We start from the raw sequence: 22,726 nt of genomic DNA, 5'->3' as shown, positions 1-22,726 counted from the left end.
GAGCTTTAAAAAAAAATACTGTGGAAAAAAATATATATATTAATCGGAAATGAAAGAACTTAAACATTAAACTGGAAATTTAAAACTTTATTTTTTTGGCCTTTTTCCTTTAAGACTAAAGCTGGCCCACATGAAAGATTTTTCTAACATATGAAATGAAATGTTATTTGCAATGCAGGAAGATGAGTAGGGGCCACTGTGAGGGCCTGAAGGTCTCCAACTCTTTATAGTCAGATGTCAATCTGATATCTCCTGAATCGGCTCGAATGGAACTTTACAGAGAGCCTGTAACACCACAACCAAGTCCCAGGGGGTAACACGGGACCATACTGGAGGCCTCAGCCTCAGCCTCAGCCTCAGCGCACTGCAGAGGAAACGTGTCACTAGGGGGTGTCTTCCCACTGACTGGCCACTGAGGGGGACATGGTAGGCCGCAATGGCCGCCATGTAATCTTTTAAGGTGAAGTGGGTCAACCCTGCAGAGAACCTGGCTTGTAGAAACTCCAGAACTGTACCAACTGGGCAGTTAGCTGGGTCAAGCTGGCGGTCTCTGCACCATGAGGTGAAGAGTTTCCACCTCATGGCATACAGTCTCCTCGTTGAGGGAGCTCTGGATTGGATGATGGTCTCAACATCCTCAGTTGAGAGACCGGATGCTATGAGCTGTGCCCCCTCAGGGGCCATACCCACAGTTACCACAACTCTGGGCAGGGGTGAATTATCATACCCTGTGCCTGTGAGAGTAGATCTCTCCTGACTGGAATCTCCCATGGAGAGCCGTCGAGGAGCGAGATCAGATCTGAGAACCATACTCTGCCCGGCCAGCACAGGGCTACTAATAGAAGATGGACTCCGTCCTGGCGTACTGTCACCAGAACTCCCGGGTGCAGAGCGATCTGGGGAAAAGCGTACAGACGAAGCCTCAGCCAAGTCTGTACCATAGCGTCCAGTCCCAGGGGAGCTGGATGAACTAGAGTGAACCAGAGGGGACATTGCGATGTCTCTTGAGTCGCAAAGAGGTCCACCTGAGCCTGCCCAAATATTCTCCATATCTGCTTCACCACCTCGGGGCCTCGGCCCCTGTCTCGACAGGACGTCTGCTCCTACATTGAGATGTCCAGGAATTTATGCTGCTCTGAGTGAGAGGAGTTTGTCCTGGGACCACACAAGGATCTGGTGTGCCAGCTTGTACAAGGGTCGCGAATGCAGACCTCCCTGGTGGTTGATGTAAGAGACCACTGATGTGTTGTCGGTGCGCACCAACATATGGTGACCTCTCAGGTCTGGGAGGAAGTGTTTTAATGCTCAATACACAGCCAACATCACCAGACAATTGATATGCCATGTCAGATGGCGACCACTCCACAGACCGTGGGCAGGGTGGTCACTCATGACCGCACCCCAGCCGGTGAGGGACACGTCCGTCGCTAGCGTTGAAACTGCTTGACAGTGAGTGACTGGCCTTCTCTGACTCTCTTGACTGACGTGAGGATCGACTCGATACGAGCAGGGGACAGACATGCCTGCATTGTGGTCGAATCCCACACTACGCCTAGATAAGTGGTCCTCTGTAATGGAGAAAGTACACTTTTCTTGGCATTCAGTCTCAAACCCAGCTCCCCCATGTGGGCAAGAACGACATCTTGATGTCGAACCGCCATCTGCTCTGATTGAGCTAAAGTCAACCAATCGTCGATATCATCTAGTATGCGGATGCCCTGCAGTCGCAGTGGAGCCAGAGCAGCATCCACACACTACATAAATGTGCGGGCTGAGAGTGTAAGGCCGAACGGAAGTACTCGATATTGGTATGCTTCACCCCTGAAAGCGAACCTCAGAAACTTCCTGTGTTGTGGAAGGATGGAGACATGGAAGTTTGCGTCTTTGAGAGCTATCGTGACAAACAAGTCCTCGGACCTGATTTGAGATACAACATACTTGATGGTGAGCATCTTGAACTTCAGTCGCATGACTGAGCAGTTTAACCCTCTGAAGTCGATTAACGCATATACGCGTTATGAGGCATTTTCTCCTGATAACCCCAAAAAGAACTTAAATTACACTTTCAGTTTTGATCGTACAGATAAGAGCAATACATCAATAGAATCTGTAAAGGGTCTACTTTTTTTGTATACAGACACAATAACAACAAAACTTTGTGCATTTATAAAATAAAGATAACAAACAAGGAGTGCTGTCTGCAGCCTTTGTCTGCGCTGATCTTCATTTACAAACGTGTCATTAAAATGAACTGTAACTCAGTGAATACTCAATACAGAGACATGAGAGAGATATCCATAGAAAGCCTGACATGTCTACTTTTAAACTAAACAAGTGCTGCCGAAAACAAATATTCTGTGATAAAGTAATCCATATGAAAACGCGATGTCCGTTTTTCACGTCTCTCTTCATTATCTTCTAATGTGACCATGCCCCCGCGCTGAACACTCTTTTGAGATGATAATGTTTCACTGAAGCACGAGGCTTGAATACGCCTACACAACAGAAGACAACACAGCGAGATTGTTCTTCAAGTTTTTTTGTTTTACTGTTTGCTTCGTGATGAGAGGAATAAGACATAATTCACCCCAAAAAGATGTGATGTAGTTGAGGATTAGAGATTTGGATTTCCTCAGAAAAAAAGAATGAAGCACTTTATTCAGCAGAGATCATAAACATGAGTAAGTCTTTTTTTAAATTTATTTATATACTTGTACTAATTTTCACATAACGTGTAAACATTTTACTAGTTAGACTTTTTACAAAGACATTTTCCAAAATATTATTCCTGACTAAATGTATAATCAAGTGAAATATTATGAAGTTTCAATAACAATATACACTACTATACCATTCAAAAGCTTAATATAAATGTAACAAATAAATGTAACTGTAACAAATGTAACAAACAATGCTGTTCTTTCAGTTTATCCCCCTAAAAAACCTGAAAAAAATATTATCAGCTCTTTTCAACATTAACAATAATAATAATAACAATAAATGTTTTTTTTTTTTTTTTTTTTGTAGAAAATAAGATTGTTAAAAGGATTTCTGAAAGATTGTGTGACTGGAGTAATGATGCAAAAAATTCAGTTTGAATGTCAGCTTTGATTGTTCCTAATAAACTGTTTAACTGCACTCACAAGTAAATATTAAATTATGTTGTGGGATAATTAAATATATTCTAAATAAACTACAAACATAAAATTATATACATTTATTTTGTCCTCAGATTCTTTCTTGTAATTCTTCCCTTTCAGTGACACAGCTGACTGAATGGCTCATTATGCAGCTCATTATGTGGGTCTTTGTCTTCTCAGGTGTGAATCACAATGGTATTCATGATAGTTGATGCCTACTCGCATATGACTTTTACCAACAAAAAGTGTCTTAGAAAATTTTAATCAATATATTGTTTTCTGTAAGTGAGTAAACAAGATGATTTTCACATAATTTAGAAAAAAAAAAAGTCCCGGGAACCAATTTTCTGTATGTGTTTTATGGCCTTATTCAAGTGATTTAACATTTTTAGTTTTTCACTAACCACGCATGACATTTTTTTTCTCAAAAACACAATCATGTACATAAATGCTGCTCACATATTATTATAGCCCAGTTTGTGCTGATTACAGTGAGATTAGACTTTAGCCATTTAGATATTTATAAGAAACTGAAAAAAGCACAAATGTCAGGGCATGACAAAACTTCTCCAGGCCCCAAAAATACCCTTAGACACCACAGGGTTAACTGACACAGATCTATGATCGGACGCAACCCCCCATCCTTTTTTGGAACTATGAAATACCGGCTGTGAGCCGAACTGAATGCAATAGCCTTTTTCTACCGTGTGCAGGACCCATTGAGATACATTTGACAGTAGTTTTCAGGCTGCAAAATAATCTGCTAAGGGAATCAGTCTCTTGAGACTGACCTCTGGTGTTATTGAGGCAGCTAGATCGGTGCCCTGAAGCGGAGCACCCGCAGGGGGCAACCGGTCTAACTGTTTTAGAGACCCCCGAAGGGGTAGCGAGCCTCTCAGCTCTGCTACGCTCGTGGGCAGAAGAAACTGAGAGCAGTGCTGGCTGGAAGCCGCTGCACCCTGGAGCTCTGGCATGGTTGGCAGATCGACTTCCCGAGGGCACTGAGGAGAGATGGGCACCGTTTGATGCGGTGTATGCCACTCTACCCCAGTAGGGGCCAACCTCTGCAGTCCTGACCGACTTGCGTCAGGACTTTTTGACCGAGGACCTCCTAGCCTGAAGTACGGCCCTCAGATCCGGCTTAGGCTGGGAAGTCCCTGACCTGGTCCCAATGCAGGGGAGCACGGGAGGCAACGCTTTGTTTCTGAGCCTCTCTATATGAGGAGCTGGTACACAGAGGGGGCTGCTCCTGCCCAGCAGCCCCCAGAGCTAGAGAGCAGCGAGGGAGGAACCGATGAAACGCCGCCGCTTCTTTGCGGGCCTCCTGGTACCTGTCGACTACTGAGTTGACAGCATTGCTGAACAGGCCAGAAGGCACAAGCGGGGCATCAAGGAGGAAGACCTTGTCTTTTTCCTTCATATCAGACAAGGTCAACCAGGGATGCCTCTCCGCTGCCACCATAGCTGCCATGGACTGCCCAATAGCACGGGCGGTCTCCTTGGTGGCGTGGAGAGGGAGATCAGCGGTTCTCCTCAGCTCTGTGATGTTATCAGAGCTAAGCTCCTCGCCATCATCCAGCTCCTTAAGCAGGTTAGCCTGGTATGCCTTACACAGACATTGTGTGCAGACACGCACTGGCCTGACCTGCTGCAGCGTACCCCTTGTCCACCAGTGCTGACATTGTATACAGCGGCTTGGAGGGCAGTGCCGGAGCCTTCAGGGACGATGCCGCGCCTGGGGACCGATAGCTGGCTAGCGTCTGTTCAACCTGGGACATCGCCCTGTAACTACGCTCACTCAACCCTGCTACATTTTCATAGCAATCCGAAGCAGGGATAAAGAGGCGGGCTGAGAAAGGCTTGAGGGCTGAGAAAAACAGCAGGCTCCGGCATGGAGGTGGTGGCCTCAACCGCAGGAAGTGTTCATCCAGCTTGCTTCGCTGTGGCTCGGCTTGACCCTCAATGGGCCAATCGATTTTTAATTGGGTTATCACACGAGTCACCACCTCCAACAGCTCCTCATACTGTGGCGATAGAGGGGGCGAGACCTCGCCGACGCTCTCCACGTCAACCTCGGAGGAGGAAGACAGGCGAAGCATCGAGCCCTCACCCCAGGAGAAAGTAGCCGCAGTGCGGGCTTCCGAACCCAGAGATCGGACAGATCTGGTGGGTGAGGAAGGAGATAGGAACGTGCCCGTCTCCATCCTCTCCAGCAGATCTAACTGCGAACCCCACGAATGCAGCCGCCGCTCCACCTCCGCGGAAGCAGGATTAGCACCTCGAGGAATGCTGCTGAAGGCTCCCTCGTCAAAGAGAGCCTTCCGGGAGTGATGCAAATGCAATGGGAGACGCTCACAATGCGGGCAGTCGGCCCCCTCGAGAGCCAACTGTGCGTGCTCCGCTCCCAAACAAGTCACGCATAGACCATGTGTATCCCCACCCATGATGTAGCATGGGCAGGGAGGAAGACACGACCTAAAGCGTGACTCTGTCTCGCCCTCCTTATGTTTAGTCTTTCTTTGTGCTTTAGACATATTTGGAGCTTATTTAGGTGTTGTGTAGAGACAAACAACGGTAAATAAGACTCACAACACAGATTGAGACTGACAACACACAGAGCGCTTGCTGAAATGACAGAAGGCTAACGCCGGAACTGCCGCACATGCTTTTAAGCTTCCTGGTCGATGACGTCACACGCCTATGACGTCTCGTCTTTCCATTGGGCTGATTACACATGTGATTCAGAGCGTGGTCACGCAGAGGGCGTTCCCCATAGCGTTTGACCCAGCTCGAGTTCCTGAAGAGGAACCTTCTTTCTCTGTAAGAGAAAGTTGGTTTATGCAATGTTAAAACTAAAGCTGGCCCACATTAAAGATGTTTCTAACATATGAAATGAAATGTTATTTGCTATGCAGAAAAACAGATTTTTATGTGTTAGGAGTTTTATGCTCATGAAGTTCTGTTAGAGCCTCTAAGCACAAGAAGCTTAGATAAGTGATTCTGTGAACAATAACACTGTTAGTGCAACTTACTTTCAAATGAACTCCAACTCCAAGAACCACATTCCTGTCTGTGCAACAGCAACCACCAAAGCACAGAAGATCAGAAAGTCTGCCACAGCCAGAAGGCATCACAAAAAGAATGCAACATAGGAAACAAAGTTTGCACCCCAGCTTCACACAGCCTTGCCAAGCTACCTCCGACTGTCTGCTAAAGAACTTCCTACCTTGCTGGACTGACCCCCATTAGACCATGGACACACCCTCATCCAAATCAAGGATGCAGAGAGCCAGTCTTCAGTGGCATACAAGAAAAGGGGGCAGACAACACAGACTGAAACAGATCTGACCACACATACACTACACCATTAACACACACAACATTACCTACACCCAGAGGTAACCACATCTACTGATAACACATTCAACAAATGTTTTCTTCCCACAAGTAGAATATCCAAGTTTTAGCGTAACAAAGTTACATAAGTTACAACACCTGACACTAAGTTAAGGTACATGACAAACTAGCTGCACATGATATCCTAGCTCAACAGTAGTTGTAAGCCATGCTAGGAAAACCCACAACAGCTTTGTTTTGTTTTGTTTTGTTCTTCTTTTACCTATCCTTTTCCTTCCCCTCTTTCCTGAGTAGGTGAAACACCTAGACACCCTGCAAGGGTCGAAGGTCTGATGTTAAGATTGACTCACCACACCTAATGTCTGCCAGCCACTCTAAACTGAATGGAAGCCAGAGAGCTCCATGCTCGATAGGTCAATTAATTTCAATGCAAATAATGTTAAGAAAAGTGTACACACACTAGAAAATTAATGGTACACGTTTAAATTAAGACAACCTACAAGAACCAAATTAAGTTAACCACAAATTTGATTGACGAATCAACATACTGAAACAAATTAGAACAACGATTTCCAAAATGATCTAAACTATCCTCAATGTACTAAACTACATTGACTAATTGAACTTAACCACGTGTACCTAAATAACCTGATGCCTGCACCAGTACAGTAACTGTCATGGAGGTGTTGTCTTGTTGTTTGCTGTGTTTGTCTGCATCTTCTACCTTTGTTTCTCCAGCGATTCGATCAGGAGCATGGTTGAAACATGAGGAGCTGAATTCCACAGAAAGGCTCAAGACAACAGGATGTTGTAAATCAAATCCTAGCGTCACAAGTAGGAAGCAAGCCCACTAACTAGCAGCTTGAACAGCTTTCAACATTAGAACAAAAGAACAATTACTGACAATTCCAATTCGGAAAGGAGATTGTCAAATTTGGTGCACGTAATCAAGATTGATGGTCAAAGAGATGCACAGCATGACCATCACATGTAAATCCATGGTAGTAATCACGATCACAAGCTCTTTGAATTGACTTTCCCCCACCTAGAAGAAAAGAACCAGACTGAAATTCCTTTAAGGGGACCTTTTAACCTCTGGTCTCTACAGAACATCCTTATGTCAAAGAATGACACAGAAACTTACTTTTACAGATGTAGATGCACCAAAATGAACTCCAAAAGACTTATAAACGAATATCAGTCCATTGCTTAACTCCATATCAAATATGTGACCCACACATTTGACTATCATGTTTCTAATCACTTATTGTGTATGTCTTTTTAATAACTATTAAGTAGCTTAAGGATTGATATTCATGTTTAGTATGTGTGTGTTTGAATCTTCTAGCTTGAAACGTTTCTGACAATCAAGTATTTGTCAAATGTATCATATTCTTCTTATAGGAATCATGTCCAAAATTATACCCTGCAAGAGCGGGAAAATTCGGACCACGTGATTGATAAGATAACATGATTTATGAATGGGCAGGAGAAACATCGCAACGCCCCGAGCAAAGACAATATCTAATTGGTCAAGACAACATTTTAGGTGTGGCCGGAAGGCCAGTTTAAATACTCAGGACACCATCAAATTTTGCTCATAGCTTTGCTTGTAGTTTTAGCTTTTAGCCATGCTTTTTTGTCATTACATTTTGCATTCTTTGCGCGCCATTCCAGCTTGCTTCAGCATGCATGCCCGCTGCTACTTAGCCACAATGAGAAGAAACACCACCTAGTCTCATCAAACTTTACTTCTATTCTTTTACTTTAGTTTATTTTCTATTCCATTTAGAGTTTCGTGTTCTGTATTAAGTTTTGCCAAACCCCGCGTCTCCAAATCTGACCTTGTGTGCCTGTCTAAAATTTCAGCCAGCCCACAACGGCTGGCTTCCCAAGACGTCACTTCAATGACTACTGAACTTCCAGCCAATCAGCAACCTCGGGAAACCCCCTTTCCTATGATAACAAAGGGAACCCCCTTTACACAGGCAATACAAGTAACTTAACTCCAGAGTCTGAGCTGAACTGGTGTATCTAATATAAGTGAAAGTGAAGTGACATGACATACAGCCAAGTATGGTGACCCATACTCAGAATTCATCCTCTGCATTTAACCCATCCAAAGTGCACACACACAGCAGTGAACACACATGTACCATGAACACATACCCGGAGCAGTGGGCAGCCATTTATGCTGTGGCGCACGGGGAGCAGTTGGGGCTTCAGTACCTTGCTCAAGGGCACCTCAGTCGTGGTATTGCCGGCCCGAGACTCGAACCCACAACCTTAGGGTTAGGAGTCAAACTCTCTAACCACTAGGCCACAACTTCCCCTAATTTTAACCTCATTGAGGAACTCAATGCGAGGGTTAATTAAGTGATTGATGGTTGTTCATGTCTATGCAATCTCACATATTGCTCTAAACTTGGGATTTCACATTTTCATTCTCTTAAACTCATTCTTTCTTAACTTTTTCTCTTCCTGCAACTTGTGTGAATGTGTGAGTGTGTGTGCTTATGTGTTAGATTAGTTTATATATCTTAGATTTATGTAATAAAGCCTTATTCATATTGAAAAGAGAAGTATCTTTTGTTTTGTGCTCACAAGTTAATGTCTTAAACTGCTGAGCTTGTTACTGTGCTAATTAATAGTGTTTTCACTATACTTTGGATATTAATATCCATTGCAGAGTTGATGTTATATGGCTCATTCAATGAATCACTGGCTGTCTCAGTGATCAGCCATAAAACAGTAATTCTGTCCAAATTCCCTTTAAAATCTTAAATGATTCCCTTTGAGCTAAATTGACCTGTTTCCCTTACACCATGTTAGTGCAACTAAGCAAGTGTTAAGTGTTCAGTGTTAAGACTTCAGCTTGCCCACATGAAAGATGTTTCTAAAATAAGATATGAAATGTTATCTGCAATGCAGAAAGACAGATTTTACAGTTTGTTTCTATTGCTAACATCCCTTTATCCAATCTGTAGTCACATTTTCAAAACTCTTAACACAATTAGCACAACATCTGTCTGTTGTGACCATACCATTAACACAATAGAGAGAGTATAGTGTGGCTTGTCTCAAAAAATTTGATTGATGAGGGTCATAAAAGATGGTCATAAAAGTTTGGACCCCCCCACCCCTCCCTGTACAGCCCCCGTGTGTGACCTTTTTATTAACCTAAATGGAATTTGGCAGGGGGGAAAAGTGTTTTTGTGTGTGTGGCCATTTGAAAACTGTTCAAAACGATGTGCTTTAAACTTAAAAATGTGAAAACGTGAAAATGGAATAAGGGAAGTTTTTATTAAGGTTTTACATACACAATGCATTTCAAGAAAAAGGTTATAAACATAGACGAAATAGAAACAGTGTAATGATCGTATTTTGTCCCCGGAAAAATAGTAAAAAAAGAGTAAAAAAAAGGTTCAAGGTATTTAAGAGTTGTTAAAACAATTTAAAAAGTTTTACAAATTAAATAAAAAAGAAAACTAGGTTACTGGTTATCTATCTATCTAAAATAAACAACACGTGAGTCAAAGTTTGTAACATTACAAAGATGTTAGAGTTTGTTAGGAGTTAGAAAAGAAAAGAGAAAAGAAAAGAAAAGAAAAGAAAAGAAAAGAAAAGAAAAGAAAAGAAAAGAAAAGAAAAGAAAAGAAAAACTAGGTTACAGAGTTTTATAGCATTTGAATCTTACCTCAAACTAAAACAAAAAGAAGCGAACGTAAAGCAAACGGTAGTTTTTCAATGTTACAAATCAGGAAAAGTTAGCGTTTTGTCACGGCGGTCAGAAAAAAGTTAAACAAAAGAAATAACACCACACAGCAGAGCTTACCCGTTGAATCAACCTCACGCGCCGCTGTCAAACTCAGAATGAACTCAGGAGAGCTTCGGTCAAGCCACGCCTACAGTCCTGCCCCCTCTAACGATCAAGCCATGTCTACACCCCTGCCCCTCTAATGATAGAGAAGACAACAGCGCGAAATGGATTTAAATGTATGTTAAAATAATTAAAGTAACGTTTTTAATAAATATACACCATTTCTTAATTGGTGAAAATGTTCTACCTGTTTTAAACATTAGACCAATGTTTTTTACTTTAAAATGAGGTTAGTCTATACGATTATTTGTCTAAACAAAACTTCTTGGAAAAAAAAAAAGTGTTGTTTGTTTTTATTTTAATTAACCACTCACACTAATCTAAGTCTAGTCTACCTCTAGACTAAATCCTTTAATAGGTCTTTTATTTTATCAGTATTAACTTCTGTAACGCTTGAGACGTGTTATCTAGCAAATAAAACAGACATATGTTATTAAAAGCCTGAGGTTTTACAACATGGTACAAAATAAAAATATTTTGTCTCACGTATTGCATCGAAACGAGAACAGCACAGGATGTCTGCGTTGTGTCATTACTGGTGCGACCATATCAGTGTACCGCACTTCAAAAGACTGGGGGGATTTATAACTCATTAGCAAACTAATGAGTTTTGAGGTTCTGACATTGTAAATGGTGGTGGTGCTGTGTGTCAGCTAAAGCTCAACATTTTGTGCTCACTGATCAAAGGATGACAATTTAAACTTTATGACGTAGACCTGTGAGCGTAAGGTTAGCTGAAAGTTCATTTACTGGTCAAAAGGATGTGAGATCTATGATTGTTTTTAACAAGGCAGACTGTGGTATATAGGAAAATGTTGTTTAATTTGAGTTAATTTAGTTTATTTTGGTTACATTTATTATTTTTATTCACACCTTAATTTTTCAAGTCTCAACACAAACATAGGCTGGAAATACACACACACACACATATACTGTACGTAAATATACAAAAAGCATAAACATACACATAAATATACACAAACATACATATGCAAACAAGTGTACAAACACACATACAGAATGTGACTTACAAACAATCACACACACACACACACACACTTATGAGACATACCTAATACAAACAGATATCATAGCTTTTGATTTTGGAGTTGTTAAAAATCCATGCATGCAAACAGTCGAAACTAAAGGCTATATCTACCCCATCGAGATAAAAGGCCGCGTCTACGCACCAGGATATGTGATAAAGGCCAGACAGTCTCTGGCGTAGATCACGACACCCTCAGTTAAGTTGTAAAAGAAAAAAATCTAAAAGATGTCGCATATGTTGTTGCATACGCATAAATCAACGTTATACATGTATTAAAGATTTATGTTATTAGGGTACCCTCTACTGATGGTTATCGGATTTTACGTGGTATTCTCAAGAGCCGCCCACACACATCGAATCCTGTGTTGTTATGCATGGGTGCTTTAAAGAGGTGTGTCCAATGGCAAAGGTAAAAGGTTAGGTAATAAAGATGTTGACACGGCTAAAGGATGACTGTGTTCGGGTCTGTCTGTAAAGTATAAGCAAAACATGGTGTCAGAAGAGGTGAATATAGACTAAAAAGAAAGTTTAAAGAGGCGAGAGAAGATATATTAAGCCCAAACGTGCAAGAGAGAAAACGGAGAAATCAGAGATAAATTAAAAAAAGGAGTAAAGCGACAAAACAGCGAAAGCAAGTGTACTTCGACAAAGAAAAGAAAACGCAGAAATGGATAAGTTTCAAACCCCGTCTGGTATGCAGCTGACAGGAAATTTAGCGGAAAACTGGAAGAGATTCAAGCAACGTTTCACCATCTACTTGGATGCAAGCGGTGTAGGTGGCGATGACGAAAAAAGAAAAGCATCTATATTGCTACATGTCATCGGCGAGGACGCACTTGACATTTACAACAGCTTCCAAATACCAGAGGATGAATTTAAATTGCAGAACGTCATGGCCCGTTTTGAAGAGTACTTTGTGCCGAAACAGAACGTCATGTATGAAAGGTACAAATTCTTCTCTTGCGACCAAAAAGGGGGCGAAAGTTTTGATCAGTATTTAGCGGAGCTTCATACTATGAGTAAAACCTGTGACTTTGGGGACTTGCGCGAATCTCTGATAAGGGATAAAATAGTATGTGGCATTTCAGACAATTCAGTACGAGAGAGACTGCTGCGAGAGCAAGATCTTACACTAGAGAAAGCAGTAAGCATATGCAGAGCGGCAGAGACTACTCGCGCACAAGCAAAGGAATTAAACAAGCAAGACAAAACAGTGCACGCTATCAAAAACCTAAAGCCACCGCAAAGTAAATTTAAACAAGCAAAGACTCGATCAGATTAGAATAAAAACGCATGTGGAAAGTGCGGCATCCGCCACGAACCCAGAATGTGTCCAGCATTTGGAAAAACTTGCAATAAATGTGGCAAATGCAATCACTACGCAAAATGCTGCAAAACAAGAAATACTGGAACTAAAGTACACACTTTAGAAGAAAACACAGAGACATTTTTTGTGGATTCAGTAAAAGTGTGCAGCAATAACAAAGATGAATGGATTGTACCATTAACAGTTAGTGGTACAATTGTGCCATTTAAATTGGACACAGGTGCCCAAGTCAATCTTATGTCAGAGAAAGAATACAAAACTCTCAGACAGAAGCCAAAAATAAACACAGTCAAGATAAAAGTCACAGGCTATACAGGAGAAGAGGTGCCAGTGAAAGGCAGCTGCATAGCAAACGTCCTATACAAAGGGAAGCACCACAGAATACAGATGCTGGTTGTAAACAAAGATGTACAGCCAATATTAGGTTTAAAAACATGTGGCTAATGTGCATAAGGACACAAGCAGTGAGACACTTCTCAATGAATTTAGAGACACTTTTGAGGGGCTGGGATGCCTCCCAGGGGAACATAAAATTCACATTGACCACCAAGTGGCACCAGTCATACATGCATGTCGAAAGGTTCCCTTTGCTTTAAGAGGAAAGCTTAAAGAAGAACTACTTCGCATGGAAAAACTGGGAGTGATAGCAAAAACTGAAGAGCCCACGGATTGGGTGAGCTCGTTACATATAGTGGAAAAGAAAAACGGCCAGCTCCGAATCTGTCTGGATCCAAGAGATCTAAATAAGGCCATCAAGAGAGAGCACTTTAAGTTACCCACTCGAGAGGAAATCATGTCACAATTTGCAGGGGCAAAATGGTTCAGCAAGTTGGACGCTTCTACAGGATTCTGGCAGATGAAGCTGGATGAGGCGTCATCAGGACTCTGCACCTTTAACACCCCTGAGGGCAGATACAGGTTTCTGAGGTTACCATACGGCATACTCTCAGCTCCAGAGGTATATCACAAAACCATTAGAATGATCTATGAGCACATAAAAGGTGTGGAAACAATGATGGACGACATCATAGTCTATGGCGCAACCAAAGAGGAGCATGACACCAGACTTCGAGAGGTACTTGAAGTGACTCGTAAAGTCAATCTAAAGCTCAACAAAGAGAAATGTGAATTTGGAATGAAATCACTAACCTTTCTAGGAGATGTCATCTCGGAGGAGGGAATATAGCCTGACCCTAAGAAAACAACTGCAATTGAAAACATGGAGAGACCACAGAACAAAGATGATCTTAGACGCTTTCTTGGTATGGTTACATACCTGGCAAAATTCATACCACAGCTTTCTGCACAGTCTGCGCCACTTCGTAGTCTACTGGAACAAAAAAACGAATGGATGTGGTCACATGAACAAGAAACCTGCTGGAAAACCTTGAAAGAAATTCTGATAGCAGAACCTGTGCTAAAGTTCTATGATCCAGAAAGACGCATAAGAATTTCAGCCGATGCATCACAGTACGGTGTGGGAGCTGTGTTACTCCAGCAGTATGATGATGTATGGCAGCCAGTGGCCTATGCGTCCAGAGCGCTATCTGCTACAGAAACAAGATACGCGCAAATAGAGAAAGAATTGCTAGCCATTACATATGCATGTGAGAGGTTCCATCAATTTGTATACGGACAAGCATTCACTGTAGAGACTGACCATAAACCACTGGTTCGCATTATGGCCAAATCGCTGAATGATTGTCCCCTAAGAATACAGAGAATGCTCATCAGGCTACAAAAATATGATGCAAATTTGATTTACACACCGAGCAAATACATGTTTGCAGCGGACACACTGTCTCGTGCCGTAGATAGACAAGAGGAAACAGAAACCTGTGCTACAGAAATCAAAGCTTACGTGGACATGGTTGTAGCCTCGCTCCCAGTGTCTGCAGACAGGACTGACCAGATCAAACAGGAGACGGAGAGGAGAAAGATGAAACAATGAAAGAACTGAAGGTGGCTATTCAGGAAGGATGGCCGGAAGAAAAAAAAGACTGTCCTGTTAGAATTAGGGATTACTGGGCCTGCAGATCAGAGCTTACGGTTGTAGATGGAATAATCTTCAAAGGCTGTAAATTTGTCATCCCGGCAAGCCTAAGGAAAGAAATGCTAAAAAAAATCCATGAAGGGCACCTCGGAGAAGAAAAGTGCAAAAGGAGAGCTAGGGAAGTGATGTACTGGCCCAGGATTAATCTGGACATTTCGCAGTTGACAGCTGCATGCGAGCTTTGTTTAACCTTCAGGCCCAGACAGCAGGCAGAGCCTCTTCTTCCACATCTTGTAACAAGTAGGCCTTACTACAAGGTTGGAGCAGATTTATTTGACTGTGATGGGAAGAGTCACATTGTAGTAACTGACTACTACTCTAATTATCCAGAGGTGGCCACACTGCAGTCTACTGCTAGCAAAGCAGTCATTGCCTTCATGAAGTCCACGTTTGCTCGCCATGGTGTCCCCTGTGTAGTCTTTACAGACAACGGACCTCAGTTTTCTAGCAGTGAATTTAAGAAGTTTTCAGAGGAATGGGGTTTTCGCCATGATACATCCAGTCCAAATTACCCCAGATCAAATGGACTGGCAGAGAATGCCGTGAAAATAGTGAAAGGACTCATGCGCAAGGCACATGCTGGTAATGAAGACTTTCATAGAAGTCTCATGATCTACAGAAGTGCACCACTGGAGAACAGGTTGTCCCCAGCTCAGATGCTCATGGGTAGAAGAATTCGAACAAATTTGCCCATTAGAGAGGATCTTCTGGACACTCCACACACTAGTCTAGTGAAAAGCTTTAAGCTGAAACAAAAAATCAAACAAAAGAGGTTGTATGACAGAAAAGCGAAACCACTGACAGCCCTGAAAACTCCACACACTAGTCGTCAAAATAAGGAACCACAATACAGGTATGTGGTCTCAACAGGGCAAAGTGGAAAAACAAGTGGCTCCAAGGTCTTATGAGATTTTGACGGATGGCGGAACAACACTGCGACGGAACAGAATTGATTTATGTCCTAAGCAAAGCTCTGAGACTGAGATGCAGGATCCAACAACAACAGCGGTAACTTCTGAGTCGATGGTTACAGAGAATGCACAGGTTGCAGAGACAGTACCAGAGACAATGAAGGAACAAAGACCAAAAAGAAACGTTAAACCTCCAGAAAGACTGATTGAAGTTATGTGAAGTGTTGAGTTACAAGGGACTTTAGTTTCTATGGTAAAAAAGGGATCTACAAGTCGCTGCTATCTCAACAATACACGAAACAATGGCTGACAATTACCAGGGTAAGTTAACCAGTGAGTTATTTAAATATATTTTAACGTGAATATTTGTTTAATGTCTCGTGGTTATAATCTCTAGGTGGTTTTGAGAATCAGGATTTCGACGATGGTTTGGAACAGATCCTTGAAGAGCTATGTGAGTATTTCCCACTGATCTATATATGACTGGATCGCTCATCGCATTCTAAACTGCCAGCAGGCAGTGAAGCCACCAGAAGTGTTCGATCCGCCATCTTACTAATCCCTACCGGCAGAGAGCACCATTGAGTCACATTCAAACCGCTGTCCTAAAATCACCCGATATGAAGCGAATCAGTCAAGCAGGACTAGTTTTTATGTTATGTGTATGTAAATTAATGTTTACTTTAGATGTTATCTGCAGTGTTTACAGTCTTTTGGGGCAGTATAAGCGATATATTTAAACCGTTTAGGTGGGTGTCTGGCGCGCACTGATGACACAGGTAACGATCCAACACAAAATATAGCCTATTTCTTTATGAACATAATTATTCAGGAATTATTAAACATGAACGTATTAGTATCAGAAATGGATTTCAATATATTAGAGTGAATAATACAATAGCATCTGTTAATATTGCTATATACTGAACTGAAAAGCTTAACTTACTATCTTGGAAATAAAGCCTTTAAATGTCTTTAAATCCATACTGTGTATAGTAAGTTATTTCTCTGAATAAATTATGATGTGTATATTTTTAATGTCATGATTGAGCAACATCTATTTCAGACTCTCCAAGATCACACAAATATGTTTACTAGCAGTAACGTTACCGTTTACATGTAAAATATTGTATGCTGAATTAATAATTATTTTAACAACATTTGAATCATTAACTGCTTCAAAATGAATGCTGTTAATGAAATCATTGTTGAAACATTTGCACTTAGAGCTGAATAACGAATAAAAACACTATAACATTTGCAGTTAGCGCCTACTGTACGAATAAAACACTATAACTAAATTATATAAAGAATGAATAACTGTACAAGGCAAATAAAGGTATACAAAGCATAAATCTTTCTTCAGATTTCAGAATGAGCACTTTGTGGTTTGTTTTATATGTTGAGGTCGTGTCCGTCTGATGTTTGTCATGTTCATGATGTTCGCTACTGTAATGAACATAGGTTTTTAATAAGTAAGGGAAATTCCCGACATTTAAAAAAATAACCGTTTACATGCCTAGGGTGTTTGCATTGCAAGAATGTACAGGGATACTTCAGATTTAAAAACGCTGACTTTTTATGTCATGTTTTCTCATTAAAATTATACAATTTCCTATTAATTCAATGGAACGTTTACGCACTCTAGGGATTACCAATATGGCGGCACGGCGGCTTCACTTTAATGACGTCATGAGCAATCCAGTTCTATATTATAGATCAGTGGTATTTCCCCCTTTAATCTATTAACTATTCAATGTCTAATAATAGCATCAATAACTTTGTTGTCATTTTACCCAGTCGATGAGGCGGAGCTATTTGGTTGTGATGATGATGGCGCTGTTAATAACGGTAGGTCACATATGCAAACAATCTTTTCTCATCAAGTTAAACGTGTCAGTTTCACATAAAGTGATTACCAAAAATAAATAGATAATAATGATGTTATATGTTTTTGGCAGGTGAGCACGTTGATTCCGACAGTCACGTGCTAATGTTACTTACAGAGGCCGCTTTACAAGAGGTTGTGGTTAGCGTGGACGTCACAAATCCCGCCCCCAGACCCATTCCGTCTTCAGAGGAACGGTCTCACACGCTCCCAGACTGCTCAAGTGTTCACATCCCAGGTGCTTCCAGGCCGCGTCACTCACAGGGTCAGGGGGTAAAACGTTTGAGGTTAGCGGAGCACGAAACGGATGATGCTCCGACCACTAGCCATTTAAGGACTTCGGAGAATAACAGTATGTATTAAAACAGAAAATCTTGTTATTACTTTTATATACTTTCTACACATAGATGTACCATGTATGTGAGGCACATATTCACTGAGATTCAGGTTGTTTTATTCAAGAAAGTTCCCAGAGACTGAGACGGCAGAGAGCGTGCCCTGTTTGTTTTCTTTATTTTACAAAAGTACATTGTTTTGTTGACTATACACAAATAAATGCAGACCCTTTGCAGTTTCAAATGATGCCATTCTCGTATCTTTAATTTAAATTATTTTTGTGGTCATCAACAAAACAGGACAAAACGCACCGGCATGGTCTTCGACCCCAAAGATTAGTTTCTAATCATTACATTATCCTTCTGAAATACTGGTAAACCACTATTTATTAAAATGCTGAATTTAGTATTATATCATCGTGAACTTGATCTTTCTCCCAAATTCACAGGACAAGAGTGACACCAGAAGATAAATATTCATCATGTTGCTTATCTAAAAAATACATAATTATTTTATACACAAATGATTGCACAGTGTTAAAACATTTAAAAAGTTTTAGATATTGTACTAAATAATGTTTTGCCTTTCATTCAATAAATTAATAAACTGTTGTCATCATTTTACAGAACAAGGGTACGACGAAGGCTATGGAGCAAATTTTGTGCCAATATTCATCAAACAAATCCAGCGTTTTGCAAATGAACACAATTGTGATTTGCAAATACAAAATTCTATTTGAGAGAAAATGCAGAGGTATGGACAAATATATTTATAGTGTGTTACAACTGTAAGACTCATTTGCATTTTTATGAGGAATCTTGGTTTGATTTTCTCACAAATGCATGCAGGCAGATTTTCTCACATGCGTCAAGTTGGATTTTCTGACATATGCAATTGAGCAAGTTTATTTTCCAAAAACAGCAGATGGCGCTGTTGGTCAATTTTACGCTAGTCTCCTGAGATCTGATGAAACATCTGTTTACCTTTTCAGACCAATATGAGAAGATATCCTCGCTGTCCATGTGTCTTCACCTGTGTAGCGCACCAACATCCAACGGGCAGAAAAAGAAAGTATGCTAAATTCTATGATGAAGCTTTTTTTGATGGCATTTTTCGGGGGTTTGTGAATTTCACTGACACTAGTAGGGTCGCTTTGTGAAAACATCTAAATGGTTAATTATATAGTTAGACAGAAAGCGACCCTACTAGTGTCAGTGAAATTCACAATAAGGGCTGTATAGTTGGTAACATGATTGATTAGTTCAAAAATCAGTAGTGACATGGCTAAACATTCTTTCCCTATAAAAAACTGATGCATTCTCCATACCTCTTATCCTCTGTAGGATCACGGGATATAGAATATATACATGTTGATAAAATTTTTCAATGTATAACAAAAATATTGTGTACCAAGAATGAAAGCTTAGACAATTTAATTTAGTATCAGATATAGCAATATCACCCAAGAGGTCATTAATTATTAATGACATTTTTAAAGCAAATCACATTATTTAGTACAATATCTAAAACTTTTTAAATGTTTTAACACTGTGCAATCATTTGTGTATAAAATAATTATGTATTTTTTAGATAAGCAACATGATGAATATTTATCTTCTGGTGTCACTCTTGTCCTGTGAATTTGGGAGAAAGATCAAGTTCACGCTGATATAATACTAAATTCAGCATTTTAATAAATAGTGGTTTACCAGTATTTCAGAAGGATAATGTAATGTACATCTATGTGTAGAAAGCCTAAAATGTCTAATTTTAAAACCAATTCAAATTGAAAACAAATATTCTCTGATTATATAATCCGTGTAAAAGTGAGGAGAGGTAAAGATTCTCATGTTTCACCTCATTATCGCTAGCGCTCTGTTCACATGTTAATGATCTGAGGTCAGCCAGGTAAGCATGAACAGTAGATGCCCCCGAAAAATGCCATCAAAACGTCAAGCTTCATCATAGAATTTAGCCTACTTTCTTTTTCTGCCCGTTGGATGTTGGTGCGCTACACAGGTGAAGACACACTCTGGACAGCGAGGATATCTTCTCATATTGGTCTGAAAAGATAAACAGATGTTTCGGATCTCAGGAGACTAGCGTAAATTGACCAACAGCGCCATCACAGATGTTTCGAAAATAAACTTGCTCAATTGCATTTGTCAGAAAAATCCAACTTGACGCATGTGAAAAATCTGCCTGCATGCATTTGTGAGAAAATCAAACCAAGATTCCTCATAAAAATGCAAATGAGTCTTACAGTTGTAACACACTATAAATATATTTGTCCATACCTCTGCATTTTCTCTCAAATAGAATTTTGTATTTGCAAATCGCTTTGCGTTTGTTTGAAAGTCGAGTTTTTCTTTGCAAAGCAAATTGTGTTTATTTGCAAAACGCTGGATTTGTTTGATGAATATTGGCACAAAATTTGCTCCATAGAAAACATCTAAATGGTTAATTATATAGTTAGACAGAAAGCGACCCTACTAGTGTCAGTGAAATTCACAATAAGGGCTGTAAAGTTGGTAACATGATTGATTAGTTCAAAAATCAGTAGTGACATGGCTAAACATTCTTTCCCTATAAAAACTGATGCATTCTCCATACCTCTTATCCTCTGTAGGATCACGGGATATAGAATATATACATGTTGATAAAATTTTTCAATGTATAACAAAAATATTGTGTACCAAGAATGAAAGCTTAGACAATTTAATTTAGTATCAGATATAGCAATATCACCCAAGAGGTCATTAATTATTAATGACATTTTTAAAGCAAATCACATTATTTAGTACAATATCTAAAACTTTTTAAATGTTTTAACACTGTGCAATCATTTGTGTATAAAATAATTATGTACCTGTTCCCCACTCATGTTGGTCTGCTGTATTCCCTGAAAAGGTAAACAGGTGTTTCAGGTCTCAGGGGACTAGCATAAATTGACGGACAGCGCCATCTCCTGTTTTTGGAAAAGATAGTTGCTCAATTGCATTTGTGAGAAAATCTGCTTTTACGCATGTGGGAATATCTGTCTGCATGCATTTGTGAGAAAATCAAGCCAAGTTTCCTCACAAATGAGTCTCACAGTTGTAACGCACACTACATATATTTGTCCATACCTCTACATTTTCTCTCAAATAGAGTTTTGCATTTGCAAATCACTTTGCGTTTGTTTGAAAGTCGAGTTTTTACTTGCAAAGCAGATTTTGTTTATTTACAATACGCTGGATTTGTTTGATGAATATTGGCACAAAATTCGCTCCATAGAAGGCGGCCTAACAGTGTGGACTGATTCGCAGATACATGCGTGGGATCAAGTGTCCTTCAGTGCTTCGGAAAGTGAGGAGGAGGAGGAGGAGGAGGAGGAGGAGGAGGAATTACCTCAGGAAATTCCTCAGGAATTGTTCCGTGAGCGTGATTTAAACAGGAGGCTCGATTATGATATGCTGCGCCTTGTTAACCGGAACTTTGAGACACTTTTCGACTTGAACGGACAAACGTTATCCTATTGGGAAGCAGAAGACATCGTTGCTAGCGCACAAAGTGTTGTGGTATCGATTTTGAGAAACATAATATCCTGTCAACAACAGCACAATGAATCCTTACGTCACGCGGCCGAATTTTGGAGAAGCTGCCACAAACTGCTGTATGGTGAATTTCGGCAGTTTCAACAGAGCATGAGCGGTGTACCGGCAGAAATCCATCAGGTACAAGTCGAGCAAAATCTCTCTGTTAACGCCCTTACGCTGATCACAGAACGTTTAAATCTCATTCAAAGAATGCTGACAGATTTGTTTAATCGTATTATGAGAGGTTGATATGTATTGAATTGTTGCTTGTTTTTGTTTTGTTATTGACATCGATTCGTTATTATCATTGGGTACTTCTTACATTTATTATTGTTTGTTATTGACAACGAATCATTATTATCATTGGTTATTTCTTACATTTATTATTGTTTGTTATTGACAATTAATCATTATTATCATTAGTTATTTCTTACTTTTATTAATATTGTTTGTTATTCCTTACTTTTATTAATATTGTTTGTTATTCCTTACATTATTGTATGTTATTGTCCCCGCCATTTAGTGTTGTTTTACTTGTGGAAACGGTGGTTTTGAATTTATTTATGTTTCTGTTTTGTTATATCTGGTTATGACGCATTGTGAATTGGCGTTGGTGTTTTCAGGAGTGTACACGCTTGTCTTTAAACTTGAAAAAGGTGTTTTTCTGATTTTTTTTTCTAAAAAAAAAATAAAATAAAAAATAATTCAAAATGAGCAGTAAAAGATGTCACGATAATTTACACCCCCCCACTTCAGAAGATGATCAGAGGTCATCAAGACCCAGATATGATTTTCAAAACAATAGCGAACAGTTACGTGAAATTATTAACAATCATTTACAGATGTTACCGTCTGATCCGCTTAACATGGGGGATAGATTACATGAGCTTATAGATGAACAACACGAATGATTGGGTGCTGATATAAACGGCGATGAACAGGTCGGTGCAGGGCCGTCTAATAATGAATCCTCAGGTTATGATCCCTCAGCTCCAGATATGGGTCTCAGTCAGGATGGCATAGCTAGACTAGTGAGAGAAGGAGGTCATGTGGGTGATTTTACGATTGTCCCAAGACCCAGATTTAATGGTTTAGAAATTCGCAGAACTTTACATTTTCGTGAAATAGTCACAGATGACTATGCTGCCTATAATATCTTTTTGCAGGATATTTTGAATGAGATTGTAGCGTTTTCCAGATTATTAGCT

This window comes from Cyprinus carpio, chromosome B9, assembly GCF_018340385.1.
Source record: "Cyprinus carpio isolate SPL01 chromosome B9, ASM1834038v1, whole genome shotgun sequence".
NCBI classification, from domain to species: domain Eukaryota; kingdom Metazoa; phylum Chordata; class Actinopteri; order Cypriniformes; family Cyprinidae; genus Cyprinus; species Cyprinus carpio.
This window is presented reverse-complemented; position numbering follows the sequence as displayed.